The 20350-nt window shown below is 45.4% G+C and overlaps 1 protein-coding gene across 3 annotated transcripts in view; it reads right to left on the bottom strand.

The window, feature by feature from the left end:
• The window catches only part of SMPD3 (sphingomyelin phosphodiesterase 3), a 113924-nt gene extending 104010 nt beyond the window's left edge, over positions 1 to 9914 (bottom strand). For all 3 annotated transcript variants that reach the window (XM_075837565.1, XM_075837566.1, XM_075837564.1), the window contains exon 1: positions 9649 to 9914. The gene's annotated coding sequence lies outside the window, so the exon portion shown is untranslated. The remainder of the gene's footprint in view (positions 1 to 9648) is intronic.
• Between the last annotated feature and the right edge of the window lie 10436 nt (positions 9915 to 20350).

The following is a 20350-nucleotide window of genomic DNA, read 5'->3' as shown; positions in this document are numbered from 1 at the left end:
CTGTTTTAGTCCGGCACTGACCTCTTTAATATATTTTCTTTTAATTTATTGTTATGGTAACTACTTTATAGAACTATATTGCTTGTAAAATGTACAAATGGGTTTATGCTCGAATTACATAAAACATTTTTTTTTAAAGAAATTACACCTCATTCATTGGTAGAGAAAGCAAACATAGCGCGGGGGAAGGAGATGCAGGGAAAGAAGTTAGGGGGAGGGTGTCGCCAAACGGACTCTTTGCCCCGGGTGCTGGAGAACCTAGCTAAGCCCCTGTTTTAGAAGGACAAAACCTGAGCAATCTGCTCTATGCATGAATCATTTCCAGGCTTTGTCCCTGGAAAATCATTCATCTGAAACTATGCAATGGGGTCTGTCATGGGGGTAAAAATTGTAAAAATAAAATATAATGATCTTCTTGGCAAGGACCATTTAAACTGCCCTAGCGAAATCATTAGGCAAATACATAAATAATAGTTTCCTTATATAATGTTTTCGGTGGAGTCACTTCCTTTAGTAAAGGGTAAATTCCATGTGTTTGGGTAGATGATATGAATATGTCAGCAGAATACAAGTTATTTGACATTATTTTTCATTCTGCTCACAGGTCTGCCAGGTAAGCCGAGACAATCTTTAATTCCCTGTAGTCATGGCTGTTATTAGCAGAGTAATTCTAGGCAGTGGCGGGTTACATATAGGCGGGCGGCCCTAGGAGAAGGTCATCTGTTCTGCCCCAGTGTGGGCACATGGAGAGCGGATTTTAATCAGCAGCAGCTTTTCCCTGCATAGTAAAAGTAAAGTTTACAATTTTCTGGCAAATATTTTCTTGTAATTTTCTTGTAATCTTGTAAATTGCTGTAAAATAGTTGTAAACAGTTCGCTAATATATCCTATCCTTCCCCCCTGCTACTCCATTCCAATAAACTGTAAAAAATAAAATGTAACAAAGTATATAAAAAAAAATAAACAACAATTGTTGTTCAAAATAAGAAAAACAACATAAATAAATAAAATATATATCCAAAATAAATATATCCTGTATGATAAAAAAATACATGCATGATGATCAGGTAATTATGAAAAAAAATCAGTGGTAGAAGAAACTGGTTGGTTTTCTTTTTATTTTTTGAGATTTTATGGATTTTCCTCAATACTACAAACTGTACATTTTCCTTGAAAATGGTTCCTAAAAAGTCTATAGCTCGTCCTGCAAAAAAAACAAACTTCACACGGCTATATTGATGAAAAAATAAAAAAGTTATATCCAACCGAATGCAGGGGGGCAAACAAATTTACTGGTCTTTAAGACTGGGTTTCCAGGGGGGGGCGTTTTTTTAGCGTTTTTGCAGTTTTATGTGCTTTTTAATTGCTATGAAAAACTTACTTTTAAAAATGCATGCGTTTTACCGCAATACTGTGCAAAAAACACGGCTGTAAAAACACCCTGTGGAAACCCAGCTTTAGGCCTTATTCACACGAACGTGTTATACGTCCGTGTGACGACCGTTAAAACAACGGTCGTCACACGGACCTATGTATTTCTATGGGGCGTTTCACATGGCCGTTGTTTTAACGGAGCGTGTGAAGGGTTCCTTGAGAAAATAGAACATGTCCCATTTTTTTCCGCTTTACGCATCGCTCCATAGACTCTAGTCTACGGGGGTTGCGTGATAATGCGGCCTGCAGCGTACAGCACGGATGCACCTCGGACGTGAAAACCGGCTCGTGTGAGTCTAGCCTTAGGCCACAACAAGCGGCATAATTAAGGGGTTAATAGGAACTAACTGGACCTGAATTATGCACTAACTACATTTATTTGAGAAATAAATTAAAACATTCATCAAAACAGTAAAACTGGTCTTTTTGCCCATAGCAACCAGTCGAGCTTTAATTTAAGAAAGCCGGACTCTGATACGTTGCTATAGGCAACAAGGCCTAGTTTTACTGTTTCGAAAAAAGAGGGCCACTAGGTACGTAAAGAAACAGGGGCCCCGTGGCAAACCAGAGAACTGAATTTGACCTCAGAGCATATTACCGCCACACATCTATGTAACATCACAGAGCTACGTCTTTTTAATATTCTCATATTTTTTATTACTAACATGTTTACAAATATTATATTTACATATTGCATTCTAGATTTCTAATACAGATTTTTAGCATTTGACTCCTAGGGCAGAACATTTCCTCACACCGTACACTTATTCACCAGGTGGCGCTGTTTGTACATCTGATTAAGCACAACTTTACATTTTTTTCCGTTTTTTAGAGTATGTAAAACGCTCAGTACCTTTCCGACACAAATCTGCATTCCCAAGGCTGCAAAAATATGCCACAATTCTGACACATATAATGCATGCTTTAAATAAAAAAATCTACAGCATGCCTTAAAATCTGCATTGATCTTTTCTGCAGCATGTGAATGAGGTTTTTGTAAAACCCCATACACGTGCATTGTAGTGTATTCTGTTGCAAATTTTATGTGGAGAATTCCACAAATCCACAAATCTGCAACAATTACAAAAGGTGTGAACCAATACTTACTCAAAGACCGATCTCATCCGGATGCTTTTTTGAACTTGTATTGCGGACATAACGCCAGAACTTCCAGACGTTCAATAGAACCGGAGTAAGAGCACCATTCAAGCCAATAGTGCTCTAACTCTGGTTTCCAATGAACTGCGGGAGGTCCGGGTGTTACCCATATTACGCTCGTTTGAAAGCAGCTTTTTTATTTTATCAGGGAAGGGACTTTTTTTTTTGTCTCCCAGTTCATTTATAAAGTTTGCTCGATAGCACCAGCTGAGAATACCACCTGATTCTACTGAATAGAAAATGTATCGCACATGTCAGAGATTATTTTCAGTAATAAGCAAGTTGACAGGTGATAAATAGACTCCTAGTGACTTAAAGGAGTTTAAACGTTACAAGAGCTTTTAATATCATTCACAAATATGTATGTCAATATTCCCGGAAATGATCAGACCTGGAGATATGTCAGATAAAGTAGTGATCATGGGGGCAGGTGTTTTTATGGACTTGCTACAACTTAAAGAGGATCTGTTAGCTCTCCAGAAATGTATTTTTTTTAGTAAATATTTGTTATCCCCAAAAAATAATGATTGTATGTTCCTCTGTTATTCCGCCTAGAAATGTATGAATACATTGACAACTGGTTGGGGGTGTGTCTCTACACAGTCTGAGACTGTCCAATCAGTGCTTACAGTCTAAGACTGTGTAGGAACACGCCCCTTTGACAAGGTAAATAGTAACGCCCATTTATACATTTATTCAAGTACCCGCAACAGTAATGAAAAGCATCTAAAGGGCTTCAAAAAGTTTTTTTCTAGGCATCTCAAGCAAAATCCGTGTATGAACAAGCATGAAAAATAAATATAGCACAGATATAAAATACAAATATAAGAGGAAATCATCTAGCCTTCTGAACTTTCAATGTTAAGAAAGCTCTTTAGGATATTTTGGGACAACCTGTGTCCAAATTCCCTTTTAGATGACATGGACATCATAGAGAGGGGCTGGACCATTGACTTATATGTAAGCAAATCATTTTAAGTTTTTGGGGTAATTTGGAGTGGCCAGCAGCTTCCTCCGTTGGTCGCAGCTAACCATCGGTGGTTTCAGTAGCTGAAGACCTACTGTAGGTCAGGGAAGTTGCTTCACAAAAGGAATTGTCTTCGTTGTAAGGCTTATTCATGATGTAACCATAGATTAAAGCCACGTGTCCAACTCTACTTACTGACAATAATCACATATGTCCTATCAAGCTGGTCACACATTTTAGATAGATGCCAACCCATGTAGTTGCCAGCTATCTTCCTGACTCCCCTATAAACAAGCATGCTGGGACTGCCCACGCATCCATGTTTACTGCCAAAGGGGGAGGGGGATAAGACCTTGTCTCCTGGGGGGACATATGATCAGGTATGTTAAAACCCAATAGCCACAATCCTTGTTTCCCTGCTCTCCATATGCACATTAGATTGTCCAATGTATATGGCCAGCTATAGGGTATATTGAAGCAATATAGAAAGTCCTTAGTTCAGGACCCAACTCTACTAGCCTGAGAAAAGTGCCATTCATATCAATGACGGTTCACAATGTAGTGTTACATGTTCAGTAACAGAAATCTGGATAACTCATTGATAATGGCGGGTAGACCACTGCCTTGGTGTAACCTTTGATTTGTCTCTCCCTCATATGTATGCGATACAAACCTTCACAGCTCAAGAAACTGCTACAAGTCTTAGTTCACACCTACTTATCCAAATTACTGCAATATCCTCCTGTCTGGCCCTCCATTAACTAGACTCTGAACTCCCTAATGAACTCTGCGACATGACATATCCATCCCTCCCCCTCTTTGACAGTCTCCACTAATCAGTCTGAGAATAAAATTCATAAAATTCAAGCTTCACACTGTCCAATCCTGATCTCACCTACAACTCAGATAGAAAAATACTCCACTAAGGCTTCGTTCACATCTGCGTCAGGGCTCTAATCTGATGTTCCATCTGAGCTTTCCATCAGAACGGAGCCCTGACTGACACAAACGGAAACCATAGGATTCTGTTTCCATCACCATTGATTTCAATGGTGACGGATCCGGTGACAATGGTTTCCGTTTGTCTCAGTTGTGCAAGGGTTTCGTCGTTTTGACGGATTCAATAGCGCAGTCGACTACGCTACGGAAACCATTGGGACCGGATCCATCACCACGGAACGTCAGAACAGGACCCCGACGTAGATGTGAACGAAGCCTAACCTGCACCTCTCTGCGCCTCTTCAGACATATTATTGTCCCCTCCCTTCTCATTAACTCATCTCAGGACTTCTCTGGAGCTGCCCCTATCCTCTGGAATTGTCTTAGGGCCCTTTTACACGGGCCAATTATCGGACAAACGAGTGTTCACAGAACAGCAGACGCTCGTTCATCGGGTGATTGCATCGTTTTAATTGCTCGCCCCCATACATAACCCATTATTGCACCATGTGAAAGGAGCAATCGACCGCAGATCAATGAGCTGTCTCGTTGATCGGCGCTCGTTTACACAGCCCACGTCGGGCCATATAAGACCAACCTTACTCGGTCTAGTCTACACTGTTTCAACAATTAATCAAGACCCAACTTTTCAACACTGTTTCCACCGATATCCCCATCCAATCACCTTATTGCAATAGGCCAACATTCAAAAGCTTCAGGGTCTCCATCCACCAAGTTCCTCTCCGCCTAGATTCTCTCTCTTTCCCTCTCCCCCTATATATACTGCTGTTTGCTATCCTATGTCTGTCTACAGCTTTCTGAAATCGTGACATTTTTGCATAGATGTCTTCCACAGTTACATTATTCACCTCACCCACCCTCAGTGGAAGCTCTCCACATCAAACCGCTACGTGAAGCCGACCTCCTTGCATCTTGCTGACAAGGGATGTGACAGGATTATTTCTAGGAGTACATGGTACAAACATGGTTGACTGTATACGAGGAACATGCAGTTATGAGAACATCTCTATAGAAGGCCAAGGCCTGCCCCCACCTGGAGAGATGATCAGAACACAATCAAATGATAACAGAAGACACAAAAGAGACAAAACTTCGATCAACAAGTAGATAAAAGTCACAAAATCTAAAGGCCTTTTTACACTGGCCAATTATCAGAGTATCGGAGTATCGAGCGCTCGTCCCCATACTACCTTCTTGTGAAAGGAGCAAGCGAGCGCTGATCAACGAGTTGTCTCGTTCATTGGCGCTCGTTTACATGAGCCGTGTAGAAAGATCCTTAAAGGGAACCTGTCACCAGCATTGCACCTATTGAACTTTACTTATCCCTCACTGGCCGCTGCTATGAAAAGTTCATTGCCGTTATCCCCTCTCCTAAACTCCTCCTCCGACTGTAAATAACGGTCTGCAAACATTTCGCGCCTTGTAATAATCCGGTGTCCCGTTGTGCGCACACACCAGAAGAGGACATCAATGCACAAGCGCAGGATTTTGTGTGCTGGGGGAAGGCGAGGAGCTGTCAATCACAAGTAAGGAGGCGGGGTCAACTCGGAAAGATGTGAGGAATGAAGATTTGACTCTTTTCAAATGAAGATTTGACTCTTTTATGCTCATTAGCATACGGTGTGGGAACACTAAAAGAATGAATACTGAAGCTACAGAGCCGACTAAGAAGACAATTATAGGTTATATAGAAATGATTTTTCACCCACTACCACCAGGTATTGCTGGTTTAATAGGTGAAATGATGGTGACCGGTTCCCTTTAAGGCCTCCTGCACACGGTCGTAGCTGTGTCTACAGTCCGTGATTACAGCACGGACGGGACGCGGAGTGTCATCCGAAATCACGGACCGTGCACACACAAGATGTACATTCATTTCAATGAGCCAGGACCGCAACGGCCGACAATATAATGACATGTCAAATATTTTTTGCGGACCGTGGAAACCAGGGTTCGAGTGCATTGGCCCCTAGGAAAGCATGTGTTTTATACTTTCTGCTATTGTGGTTCCGCAATTGCAGATAGTATACGGCCGCAAAACTACGGTGGTGTGCATGGCGCCTTCTCCTTCAGCTTTAAAGTCTCATCTCAGATCTAAAGGGCCATCAACTTTTTTTTTGTTGTATCAAACGGGCATCAACTTTGATACATTGTGAGAAAGCGTGATGCCCGGCAACCACGGTCTCCTACATTCTTATATCCATAACATCATTCCACGTACGATGGTGTTTGCTCCTCAAGATCCAGCGGCGCTACACTGAACACCTCTTCTTCTTATGGAATCGTTCTGCTCAACGTCAGTCTCCTTTTAACAAATCTGATTTTGTTCTTTTTTACCTCATCTTGTTTCAAATTTGTTTTTCCATTTCACTACTGCAAAATCTTGCTCTACCCACTTGGGGGGGATACAGGTCCATTCCCATAGATATGTAACAGATATGTATTTAGAGATCAGCAGCCAACTGACTCAGACCTGAAGCATTTAACTGGTTCAGGACCAGGCACCGTTTGGACATTTTTAGCACACTTTAGTTCACCAGCTATGTTTTTATTTGTAAGGCTAGCAAAGCGATTTCTACAATGTTTTTGTTTTTTTCGTGAACAATGCATGTTTCTTTTCTTGTAATTTTTTTTTAGCATTTTAAGCTTACAGTTTGAAAACAAATAGGAAAAAAAACACGCTTTTCTATGTTTTAGCAAATATTTTCTGTTAATAGGGTGTTACCCTAGAATGGACTTTTTATTTGTGATCATCATTGTCTAACGTAAATTTTGATATCTTACATGTCTATTTTAGGGTAATTGGTTCATGGCTAGCGTTACGATAATTATGATTGGCGGAGGGAGGTTTTTTCTGTGCGGGGGGTATTTTATTTGTAGTTTTTTTATTAATTTACGTGTACTTTTGTTTTGTTTTTTAAACTTTAATTTGTTTATGGTTTTTGTCTCAAGGGTTAGAAAATACTTTTTTCCTGACTTTATTATTTCAGTTTTTGGGTTTTTTACACTATGAAAATGATTATTCTCACTATTAGGGCTGTGCTGATAGTTAAACCCAGTAGCAGCCTCCTACTACCGGCATCCCGGCGATCATGTGAGCAGTCACATGATCACCGGGACAATACAGGTCTATTGTATACGTCCATTCTATACACAGTGCGTACTGAGAAGATAAGCTGCGAAAACCGCTTCTCTCCAGGGTCCCTGGCAGTCTCTGACTGCTGGGCACCCGAAATTCAGCTGCCCAATCACTCAGGCAGCAAGCTTAACCCTGTGTCATATATATATATATATATATATATATATATATATATATATATATATATATATAGTGGGCAGCCCTTAAAGAGTCACTCCGCCACTCCCATCCTTATTCATGAACAACCAAAAGCCTGAAAGATGCACCTCAGATATCCCAATTTCAGGAAGCATGAATCAAGGTGGGAATTAGACTTACGTTTAAGCCATCACACACACGTGTATATACATATATATATATATATATATATATATATATATATATATATATATATATATATATATATATAATCACAACCTCCAGACTAATGAGGAGACGTTATTACATGAAATGCATTATAATAAATAGCTTGCAGGTTGATCATGATATAGAAGACAAAACTGAAAATGACATAGAGAGCATTGTAACTAGAGTGCAAGCTGTTGAATCCACCATCATGGAGTGTTCCATTGACTCACATTGATATCTATGGATCATAAACCATTCAATAGCCTAAAAGCCATAAAGATAATAAGAATACAATGGTTTCTAATACAATGAATGTTTATAATCTCCGGGGGATATTTCTCATTTCTAGATGCATGCCCTGTGCTCACCATCTGTCTCTTCTCCAAATCACATCTCTGAGTAGATCAAAGCATCGAATCTCTAAACACAAGAGGCAGTGCCAGGGCATGGGATCTCATGATCATATATAGGATCATTCCCAGATCATATACTGGATCATATACTGGGTCACATACAGGATTATACCCAGGACCATATACTGGATCGTCATATACTGGATCATACACAAGATCATACACTGGATCGTATGCAGGATCACATACTAGATCATAGTCTGGATCATACACTGGATCATATACTGGATCGTATACAGGATCACATACTAGATCATATTCTGGATCATACACAGGATCATATCCTGGATCATATACAAGATCATACACAGAATCATATACAGGATCATACACAGAATCATACACTTGATCATATACTGGATCATATACAGGATTATACACAGGACCATATACTACATCATATACTGGATCATATGCTGGATTACAAGATCATACACTGGATGATACACTGGATCATATACAGAATCACATACTAGATCATATAATGGTTTATACATAGGATCATATACTGGATCATACACAGGATCATACACAGGATCATATACTGGATCATACACGGGATCATATACGGGATCATACACAGGATCATATACTGGATAATACACAGGATCATATACTGGATCATACACGGGATCATATACGGGATCATACACAGGATCATATACTGGATAATACACAGGATCATATACTGGATCATACACGGGATCATACACGGGATCATACACGGGATCATACACGGGATCATACACTGGATCATACACGGGATCATACACAGGATCATACACTGGATCATACACAGGATCATATACTGGATCATACACAGGATCATATACTGGATCATACACAGGATCATACACAGGATCATATACTGGATCATACACAGGTTCATATACTGGATCATACAAAGGATCATATACTGGATCATACACAGGATCATATACTGGATCATACACAGGATCATATGCAATGTGTGATCCATGAGGCTTTTACTAATCTTATGGGCGATATATCTTTATGCAATGATGGGGGTGGGGGGATTTAGCCTTATATAAAGGGAAGGGTCTCTTCTATAGGAGGCATCTGCTACACATAAGAAGCATGGGCTGGAGAAGAAAGGGGCGCAGGTTGCGAGCCCCCGGAGTTATAGCAAACCCAGCACAGCACAACCTGATGCTGCAGAAGAAGAACAACACCCCAGACCAACCATGCACATCCCCAGGAGGACCTACCTGTATAGCGTCCAGTGTAACAGGGCAAACACGTCTCGGTGGTCCCCTACTCCGTTGCTTCCCCTCTGCCTCTTTCTCCTTTACCCCTGTTTCTCTCCTGTGTCTCTTTTCTGTCGCGCTCTCCCTCCCTCTTCTTGCCTCCCTCCTTCTCCTCCAGCCTCTCCCTCCCTCTCGGTTTCTCTCCCCTCAGCACCTGCTGCTGAGAACAGCTCCTCTTGTAACAACCAGGGCGCGTCCACGAAGTAAGAACTGCGCGCCCCCGACACAGCCCAATCCCGAGTGGAAGGAAGCGGGGACAAGACTATGGAGGATATTCTACTCATGCCACGCCCCATTCTCGGGGTTTCACCAATCGCATCTCGTAGATGTAGACAGAACGCGGGGGGTGGGGGCTGCAGAAGTTTCGTGTTCAGGGGGAGGGTCGGGCCCTCGTCTCATTGTATATATTTATGTATAATTATACGTTAGACGAAGGATATAATATCTAGATTTATTTATATGTATATATATTTTTTTCTTTGACATCGTGGGAGGGGAGCGCAGGGTCTGGAGGCATGTGTGGCACAGTATATCTGAGGAGGCATGTGTGGCACAGTATATCTGAGGAGGCATGTGAGGCACAGTATATCTGAGGAGGCATGTGTGGCACAGTATATCTGAGGAGGCATGTGTGGCACAGTATGTCTGAGGAGGCATGTGTGGCACAGAATATCTGAGGAGGCATGTGTGGCACAGTATATCTGAGGAGGCATGTGTGGCACAGTATATCTGAGGAGGCATGTGTGGCACAGTATATCTGAGGAGGCATGTGTGGCACAGTATATCTGAGGAGGCATGTGAGGCACAGTATATCTGAGGAGGCATGTGTGGCACAGTATATCTGAGGAGGCATGTGAGGCACAGTATATCTGAGGAGGCATGTGTGGCACAGTATATCTGAGGAGGCATGTGTGGCACAGTATGTCTGAGGAGGCATGTGTGGCACAGAATATCTGAGGAGGCATGTGTGGCACAGTATATCTGAGGAGGCATGTGTGGCACAGTATATCTGAGGAGGCATGTGTGGCACAGTATATCTGAGGAGGCATGTGTGGCACAGTATATCTGAGGAGGCATGTGTGGCACAGTATATCTGAGGAGGCATGTGTGGCACAATATGTCTGAGGAGGCATGTGTGGCACAGAATATCTGAGGAGGCATGTGTGGCACAGTATATCTGAGGAGGCATGTGTGGCACAGTATATCTGAGGAGGCATGTGTGGCACAGTATGTCTGAGGAGGCATGTGTGGCACAGAATATCTGAGGAGGCATGTGTGGCACAGTATATCTGAGGAGGCATGTGTGGCACAGTATATCTGAGGAGGCATGTGTGGCACAGAATATCTGAGGAGGCATGTGTGGCACAGAATATCTGAGAAGGCATGTGTGGCACAGTATATCTGAGGAGGCATGTGTGGCACAGTATATCTGAGGAGGCATGTGTGGCACAGTATATCTGAGGAGGCATGTGTGGCACAGTATATCTGAGGAGGCATGTGTGGAACAGTATATCTGAGGAGGCATGTGTGGCACATAATATCTGAGGAGGCATGTGTGGCACAGTATATCTGAGGAGGCATGTGTGGCACAGTATATCTGAGGAGGCATGTGTGGCACAGTATATCTGAGGAGGCATGTGTGGCACATAATATCTGAGGAGGCATGTGTGGCACAGTATATCTGAGGAGGCATGTGTGGCACAGTATATCTGAGGAGGCATGTGTGGAACAGTATATCTGAGGAGGCATGTGTGGCACAGTATGTCTGAGGAGGCATGTGTGGCACAGAATATCTGAGGAGGCATGTGTGGCACAGTATATCTGAGGAGGCATGTGTGGCACAGTATATCTGAGGAGGCATGTGTGGCACAGAATATCTGAGGAGTCATGTGTGGCCCAGTATATCTGAGGAGGCATGTGTGGCACAGTATATCTGAGGAGGCATGTGTGGCACAGTATATCTGAGGAGGCATGTGTGGCACAGTATATCTAAGGAGGCATGTGTGGCACAGTATGTCTGAGGAGGCATGTGTGGCACAGAATATCTGAGGAGGCATGTGTGGCACAGTATATCTGAGGAGGCATGTGTGGCACAGTATATCTGAGGAGGCATGTGAGGCACAGTATATCTGAGGAGGCATGTGTGGCACAGTATATCTGAGGAGGCATGTGTGGCACAGTATGTCTGAGGAGGCATGTGTGGCACAGAATATCTGAGGAGGCATGTGTGGCACAGTATATCTGAGGAGGCATGTGTGGCACAGTATATCTGAGGAGGCATGTGTGGCACAGTATATCTGAGGAGGCATGTGTGGCACAGTATATCTGAGGAGGCATGTGAGGCACAGTATATCTGAGGAGGCATGTGTGGCACAGTATATCTGAGGAGGCATGTGTGGCACAGTATGTCTGAGGAGGCATGTGTGGCACAGAATATCTGAGGAGGCATGTGTGGCACAGTATATCTGAGGAGGCATGTGTGGCACAGTATATCTGAGGAGGCATGTGTGGCACAGTATATCTGAGGAGGCATGTGTGGCACAGTATATCTGAGGAGGCATGTGTGGCACAGTATATCTGAGGAGGCATGTGTGGCACAATATGTCTGAGGAGGCATGTGTGGCACAGAATATCTGAGGAGGCATGTGTGGCACAGTATATCTGAGGAGGCATGTGTGGCACAGTATATCTGAGGAGGCATGTGTGGCACAGTATGTCTGAGGAGGCATGTGTGGCACAGAATATCTGAGGAGGCATGTGTGGCACAGTATATCTGAGGAGGCATGTGTGGCACAGTATATCTGAGGAGGCATGTGTGGCACAGAATATCTGAGGAGGCATGTGTGGCACAGAATATCTGAGAAGGCATGTGTGGCACAGTATATCTGAGGAGGCATGTGTGGCACAGTATATCTGAGGAGGCATGTGTGGCACAGTATATCTGAGGAGGCATGTGTGGCACAGTATATCTGAGGAGGCATGTGTGGAACAGTATATCTGAGGAGGCATGTGTGGCACATAATATCTGAGGAGGCATGTGTGGCACAGTATATCTGAGGAGGCATGTGTGGCACAGTATATCTGAGGAGGCATGTGTGGCACAGTATATCTGAGGAGGCATGTGTGGCACATAATATCTGAGGAGGCATGTGTGGCACAGTATATCTGAGGAGGCATGTGTGGCACAGTATATCTGAGGAGGCATGTGTGGAACAGTATATCTGAGGAGGCATGTGTGGCACAGTATGTCTGAGGAGGCATGTGTGGCACAGAATATCTGAGGAGGCATGTGTGGCACAGTATATCTGAGGAGGCATGTGTGGCACAGTATATCTGAGGAGGCATGTGTGGCACAGAATATCTGAGGAGTCATGTGTGGCCCAGTATATCTGAGGAGGCATGTGTGGCACAGTATATCTGAGGAGGCATGTGTGGCACAGTATATCTGAGGAGGCATGTGTGGCACAGTATATCTAAGGAGGCATGTGTGGCACAGTATGTCTGAGGAGGCATGTGTGGCACAGAATATCTGAGGAGGCATGTGTGGCACAGTATATCTGAGGAGGCATGTGTGGCACAGTATATCTGAGGAGGCATGTGTGGCACAGAATATCTGAGGAGGCGTGTGTGGCACAGAATATCTGAGGAGGCATGTGTGGCACAGTATATCTGAGGAGGCATGTGTGGCACAGTATATCTGAGGAGGCATGTGTGGCACAGTATATCTGAGGAGGCATGTGTGGCACAGTATATCTAAGGAGGCATGTGTGGCACAGTATGTCTGAGGAGGCATGTGTGGCACAGAATATCTGAGGAGGCATGTGTGGCACAGTATATCTGAGGAGGCATGTGTGGCACAGAATATCTGAGGAGGCATGTGTGGCACAGAATATCTGAGGAGGCATGTGTGGCACAGTATATCTGAGGAGGCATGTGTGGCACAGAATATCTGAGGAGGCATGTGTGGCACAGAATATCTGAGGAGGCATGTGTGGCACAGTATATCTGAGGAGGCATGTGTGGCACAGACTATCTGAGGAGGCATGTGTGGCACAGTATATCTGAGGAGGCATGTGTGGCACAGTATATCTGAGGAGGCATGTGTGGCACAGTATATCTGAGGAGGCATGTGTGGCACATAATATCTGAGGAGGCATGTGTGGCACAGTATATCTGAGGAGGCATGTGTGGCACATAATATCTGAGGAGGCATGTGTGGCACAGTATATCTGAGGAGGCATGTGTGGCACAGTATATCTGAGGAGGCATGTGTAGCACAGTATATCTGAGGAGGCATGTGTGGCACAGTATGTCTGAGGAGGCATGTGTGGCACAGTATATCTGAGGAGGCATGTGTGGCACAGAATATCTGAGGAGGCATGTGTGGCACAGAATATCTGAGAAGGCATGTGTGGCACAGTATATCTGAGGAGGCATGTGTGGCACATAATATCTGAGGAGGCATGTGTGGCACAGTATATCTGAGGAGGCATGTGTGGCACAGTATATCTGAGGAGGCATGTGTGGCACAGTATGTCTGAGGAGGCATGTGTGGCACAGAATATCTGAGGAGGCATGTGTGGCACAGTATATCTGAGGAGGCATGTGTGGCACAGTATATCTGAGGAGGCATGTGTGGCACAGTATATCTGAGGAGGCATGTGTGGCACAGTATGAGGAGGCATGTGTGGCACAGAATATCTGAGGAGGCATATGTGGCACAGTATATCAGAGGAGGCATGTGTGGCACAGTATATCTGAGGAGGCATGTGTGACACAGAATATCTGAGGAGGCATGTGTGGCACAGAATATCTGAGGAGGCATGTGTGGCACAGTATATCTGAGGAGGCATGTGTGGCACAGTATATCTGAGGAGGCATGTGTGGCACAGTATATCTGAGGAGGCATGTGTGGCACAGTATGTCTGAGGAGGCATGTGTGGCACAGAATATCTGAGGAGGCATGTGTGGCACAGTATATCTGAGGAGGCATGTGTGGCACAGTATATCTGAGGAGGCATGTGTGGCACAGAATATCTGAGGAGGCATGTGTGGCACAGAATATCTGAGAAGGCATGTGTGGCACAGTATATCTGAGGAGGCATGTGTGGCACAGTATATCTGAGGAGGCATGTGTGGCACAGTATATCTGAGGAGGCATGTGTGGCACAGTATATCTGAGGAGGCATGTGTGGAACAGTATATCTGAGGAGGCATGTGTGGCACATAATATCTGAGGAGGCATGTGTGGCACAGTATATCTGAGGAGGCATGTGTGGCACAGTATATCTGAGGAGGCATGTGTGGCACAGTATATCTGAGGAGGCATGTGTGGCACATAATATCTGAGGAGGCATGTGTGGCACAGTATATCTGAGGAGGCATGTGTGGCACAGTATATCTGAGGAGGCATGTGTGGAACAGTATATCTGAGGAGGCATGTGTGGCACAGTATGTCTGAGGAGGCATGTGTGGCACAGAATATCTGAGGAGGCATGTGTGGCACAGTATATCTGAGGAGGCATGTGTGGCACAGTATATCTGAGGAGGCATGTGTGGCACAGAATATCTGAGGAGTCATGTGTGGCCCAGTATATCTGAGGAGGCATGTGTGGCACAGTATATCTGAGGAGGCATGTGTGGCACAGTATATCTGAGGAGGCATGTGTGGCACAGTATATCTAAGGAGGCATGTGTGGCACAGTATGTCTGAGGAGGCATGTGTGGCACAGAATATCTGAGGAGGCATGTGTGGCACAGTATATCTGAGGAGGCATGTGTGGCACAGTATATCTGAGGAGGCATGTGTGGCACAGAATATCTGAGGAGGCGTGTGTGGCACAGAATATCTGAGGAGGCATGTGTGGCACAGTATATCTGAGGAGGCATGTGTGGCACAGTATATCTGAGGAGGCATGTGTGGCACAGTATATCTGAGGAGGCATGTGTGGCACAGTATATCTAAGGAGGCATGTGTGGCACAGTATGTCTGAGGAGGCATGTGTGGCACAGAATATCTGAGGAGGCATGTGTGGCACAGTATATCTGAGGAGGCATGTGTGGCACAGAATATCTGAGGAGGCATGTGTGGCACAGAATATCTGAGGAGGCATGTGTGGCACAGTATATCTGAGGAGGCATGTGTGGCACAGAATATCTGAGGAGGCATGTGTGGCACAGAATATCTGAGGAGGCATGTGTGGCACAGTATATCTGAGGAGGCATGTGTGGCACAGACTATCTGAGGAGGCATGTGTGGCACAGTATATCTGAGGAGGCATGTGTGGCACAGTATATCTGAGGAGGCATGTGTGGCACAGTATATCTGAGGAGGCATGTGTGGCACATAATATCTGAGGAGGCATGTGTGGCACAGTATATCTGAGGAGGCATGTGTGGCACATAATATCTGAGGAGGCATGTGTGGCACAGTATATCTGAGGAGGCATGTGTGGCACAGTATATCTGAGGAGGCATGTGTAGCACAGTATATCTGAGGAGGCATGTGTGGCACAGTATGTCTGAGGAGGCATGTGTGGCACAGTATATCTGAGGAGGCATGTGTGGCACAGAATATCTGAGGAGGCATGTGTGGCACAGAATATCTGAGAAGGCATGTGTGGCACAGTATATCTGAGGAGGCATGTGTGGCACATAATATCTGAGGAGGCATGTGTGGCACAGTATATCTGAGGAGGCATGTGTGGCACAGTATATCTGAGGAGGCATGTGTGGCACAGTATGTCTGAGGAGGCATGTGTGGCACAGAATATCTGAGGAGGCATGTGTGGCACAGTATATCTGAGGAGGCATGTGTGGCACAGTATATCTGAGGAGGCATGTGTGGCACAGTATATCTGAGGAGGCATGTGTGGCACAGTATGAGGAGGCATGTGTGGCACAGAATATCTGAGGAGGCATATGTGGCACAGTATATCAGAGGAGGCATGTGTGGCACAGTATATCTGAGGAGGCATGTGTGACACAGAATATCTGAGGAGGCATGTGTGGCACAGAATATCTGAGGAGGCATGTGTGGCACAGTATATCTGAGGAGGCATGTGTGGCACAGTATATCTGAGGAGGCATGTGTGGCACAGAATATCTGAGGAGGCATGTGTGGCACAGTATATCTGAGGAGGCATGTGTGGCACAGAATATCTGAGGAGGCATGTGTGGCACAGTATATCTGAGGAGGCATGTGTGGCACAGTATATCTGAGGAGGCATGTGTGGCACAGTATATCTGAGGAGGCATGTGTGGCACAGTATATCCCTGGAGCTATGTGTGGCACAGTATATCTGAGGAGGCATGTGTGGCACAGTATATCTGAGGAGGCATGTGTGGCACAGTATATCTGAGGAGGCATGTGTGGCACAGTATGTCTGAGGAGGCATGTGTGGCACAGTGTATCCCTGGAGCTATGTGTGGCACAGTATATCTGAGGAGGCATGTGTGGCACAGTATATCTGAGGAGGCATGTGTGGCACAGTATATCTGAGGAGGCATGTGTGGCACAGTATATCTGAGGAGGCATGTGTGGCACAGTATATCTGAGGAGGCATGTGTGGCACAGTATATCTGAGGAGGCATGTGTGGCACATAATATCTGAGGAGGCATGTGTGGCACAGTATATCTGAGGAGGCATGTGTGGCACAGTATATCTGAGGAGGCATGTGTGGCACAGTATATCTGAGGAGGCATGTGGGGCACAGTATATCTGAGGAGGCATGTGTGGCACAGTATATCTGAGGAGGCATGTGTGGCACAGTATGTCTGAGGAGGCATGTGTGGCACAGTATATCCCTGGAGCTATGTGTGGCACAGTATATCTGAGGAGGCATGTGTGGCACAGTATATCTGAGGAGGCATGTGTGGCACAGTATATCTGAGGAGGCATGTGTGGCACAGTATATCTGAGGAGGCATGTGTGGCACAGTATATCTGAGGAGGCATGTGTGGCACAGTATATCTGAGGAGGCATGTGTGGCACATAATATCTGAGGAGGCATGTGTGGCACAGTATATCTGAGGAGGCATGTGTGGCACAGTATATCTGAGGAGGCATGTGTGGCACAGTATATCTGAGGAGGCATGTGTGGCACAGTATGTCTGAGGAGGCATGTGTGGCACAGAATATCTGAGGAGGCATGTGTGGCACAGTATATCTGAGGAGGCATGTGTGGCACAGTATATCTGAGGAGGCATGTGTGGCACAGTATATCTGAGGAGGCATGTGTGGCACAGTATATCTGAGGAGGCATGTGTGGCACAGTATATCTGAGGAGGCATGTGTGGCACAGAATATCTGAGGAGGCATGTGTGGCACAGTATGTCTGAGGAGGCATGTGTGGCACAGTATATCCCTGGAGCTATGTGTGGCACAGTATATCTGAGGAGGCATGTGTGGCACAGTATATCTGAGGAGGCATGTGTGGCACAGTATATCTGAGGAGGCATGTGTGGCACAGTATGTCTGAGGAGGCATGTGTGGCACAGTATATCCCTGGAGCTATGTGTGGCACAGTATATCTGAGGAGGCATGTGTGGCACAGTATATCTGAGGAGGCATGTGTGGCACAGTATATCTGAGGAGGCATGTGTGGCACAGTATATCTGAGGAGGCATGTGTGGCACAGTATATCTGAGGAGGCATGTGTGGCACAGTATATCTGAGGAGGCATGTGTACATAATATCTGAGGAGGCATGTGTGGCACAGTATATCTGAGGAGGCATGTGTGGCACAGTATATCTGAGGAGGCACGTGTGGCACAGTATATCTGAGGAGGCATGTGTGGCACAGTATGTCTGAGGAGGCATGTGTGGCACAGAATATCTGAGGAGGCATGTGTGGCACAGTATATCTGAGGAGGCATGTGTGGCACATAATATCTGAGGAGGCATGTGTGGCACAGAATATCTGAGGAGGCATGTGTGGCACAGAATATCTGAGGAGGCATGTGTGGCACAGTATATCTGAGGAGGCATGTGTGGCACAGTATGTCTGAGGAGGCATGTGTGGCACAGAATATCTGAGGAGGCATGTGTGGCACAGTATATCTGAGGAGGCATGTGTGGCACAGTATATCTGAGGAGGCATGTGTGGCACAGAATATCTGAGGAGGCATGTGTGGCACAGTATATCTGAGGAGGCATGTGTGGCACAGAATATCTGAGGAGGCATGTGTGGCACAGTATATCTGAGGAGGCATGTGTGGCACAGTATATCTGAGGAGGCATGTGTGGCACATAATATCTGAGGAGGCATGTGTGGCACAGAATATCTGAGGAGGCATGTGTGGCACAGAATATCTGAGGAGGCATGTGTGGCACAGTATATCTGAGGAGGCATGTGTAGCACAGTATATCTGAGGAGGCATGTGTGGCACAGAATATCTGAGGAGGCATGTGTGGCACAGTATATCTGAGGAGGCATGTGTGGCACAGTATATCTGAGGAGGCATGTGTGGCACAGAATATCTGAGGAGGCATGTGTGGCACAGTATATCTGAGGAGGCATGTGTGGCACAGAATATCTGAGGAGGCATGTGTGGCACAGTATATCTGAGGAGGCATGTGTGGCACAGAATTTCTGAGGAGGCAAGTGTGGCACAGAATATCTGAGGAGGCATGTGTGGCACAGTATATCCCTGGAGCTATGTGTGGCACAGTATATCCCTGGAGCTATGTGTGGCACAGTATATCTGAGGAGGCATGTGTGGCACAGTATATCCCTGGAGCTATGTGTGGCACAGTATATCTGAGGAGGCATGTGTGGCACAGTATTTCTGAGGAGGCATGTGTGGCACAGTATATCTGAGGAGGCATGTGTGGCACAGAATATCTGAGGAGGCATGTGTGGCACAGTATATCTGAGAAGGCATGTGTGGCACAGTATATCTGAGGAGGCATGTGTGGCACAGTATATCTGAGGAGGTATGTGTGGCACAGTATATCTGAGGAGGCATGTGTGGCACAGTATATCTGAGGAGGCAGGTGTGGCACAGAATATCTGAGGAAGCATGTGTGGCACAGTATATCTGAGGAGGCATGTGTGGCACAGTATATCTGAGGAGGCATGTGTGGCACAGTATGTCTGAGGAGGCATGTGTGGCACAGAATATCTGAGGAGGCATGTGTGGCACAGTATATCTGAGGAGGCATGTGTGGCACAGTATATCTGAGGAGGCATGTGTGGCACAGAATATCTGAGGAGGCATGTGTGGCACAGAATATCTGACGAGGCATGTGTGGCACAGTATATCTGAGGAGGCATGTGTGGCACAGTATATCTGAGGAGGCATGTGTGGCACAGTATATCTGAGGAGGCATGTGTGGCACAGAATATCTGAGGAGGCATGTGTGGCACAGTATGTCTGAGGAGGCATGTGTGGCACAGTATATCCCTGGAGCTATGTGTGGCACAGTATATCTGAGGAGGCATGTGTGGCACAGTATATCTGAGGAGGCATGTGTGGCACAGTATATCTGAGGAGGCATGTGTGGCACAGTATATCTGAGGAGGCATGTGTGGCACAGTATATCTGAGGAGGCATGTGTGGCACAGTATATCTGAGGAGGCATGTGTGGCACATAATATCTGAGGAGGCATGTGTGGCACAGTATATCTGAGGAGGCATGTGTGGCACAGTATATCTGAG

This window comes from Rhinoderma darwinii, chromosome 9 (assembly GCF_050947455.1).
Source record: "Rhinoderma darwinii isolate aRhiDar2 chromosome 9, aRhiDar2.hap1, whole genome shotgun sequence".
NCBI classification, from domain to species: domain Eukaryota; kingdom Metazoa; phylum Chordata; class Amphibia; order Anura; family Rhinodermatidae; genus Rhinoderma; species Rhinoderma darwinii.
The sequence above is the reverse complement of the archived record's forward strand: the minus strand, read 5'-3'. Positions and strand labels throughout refer to the sequence as shown.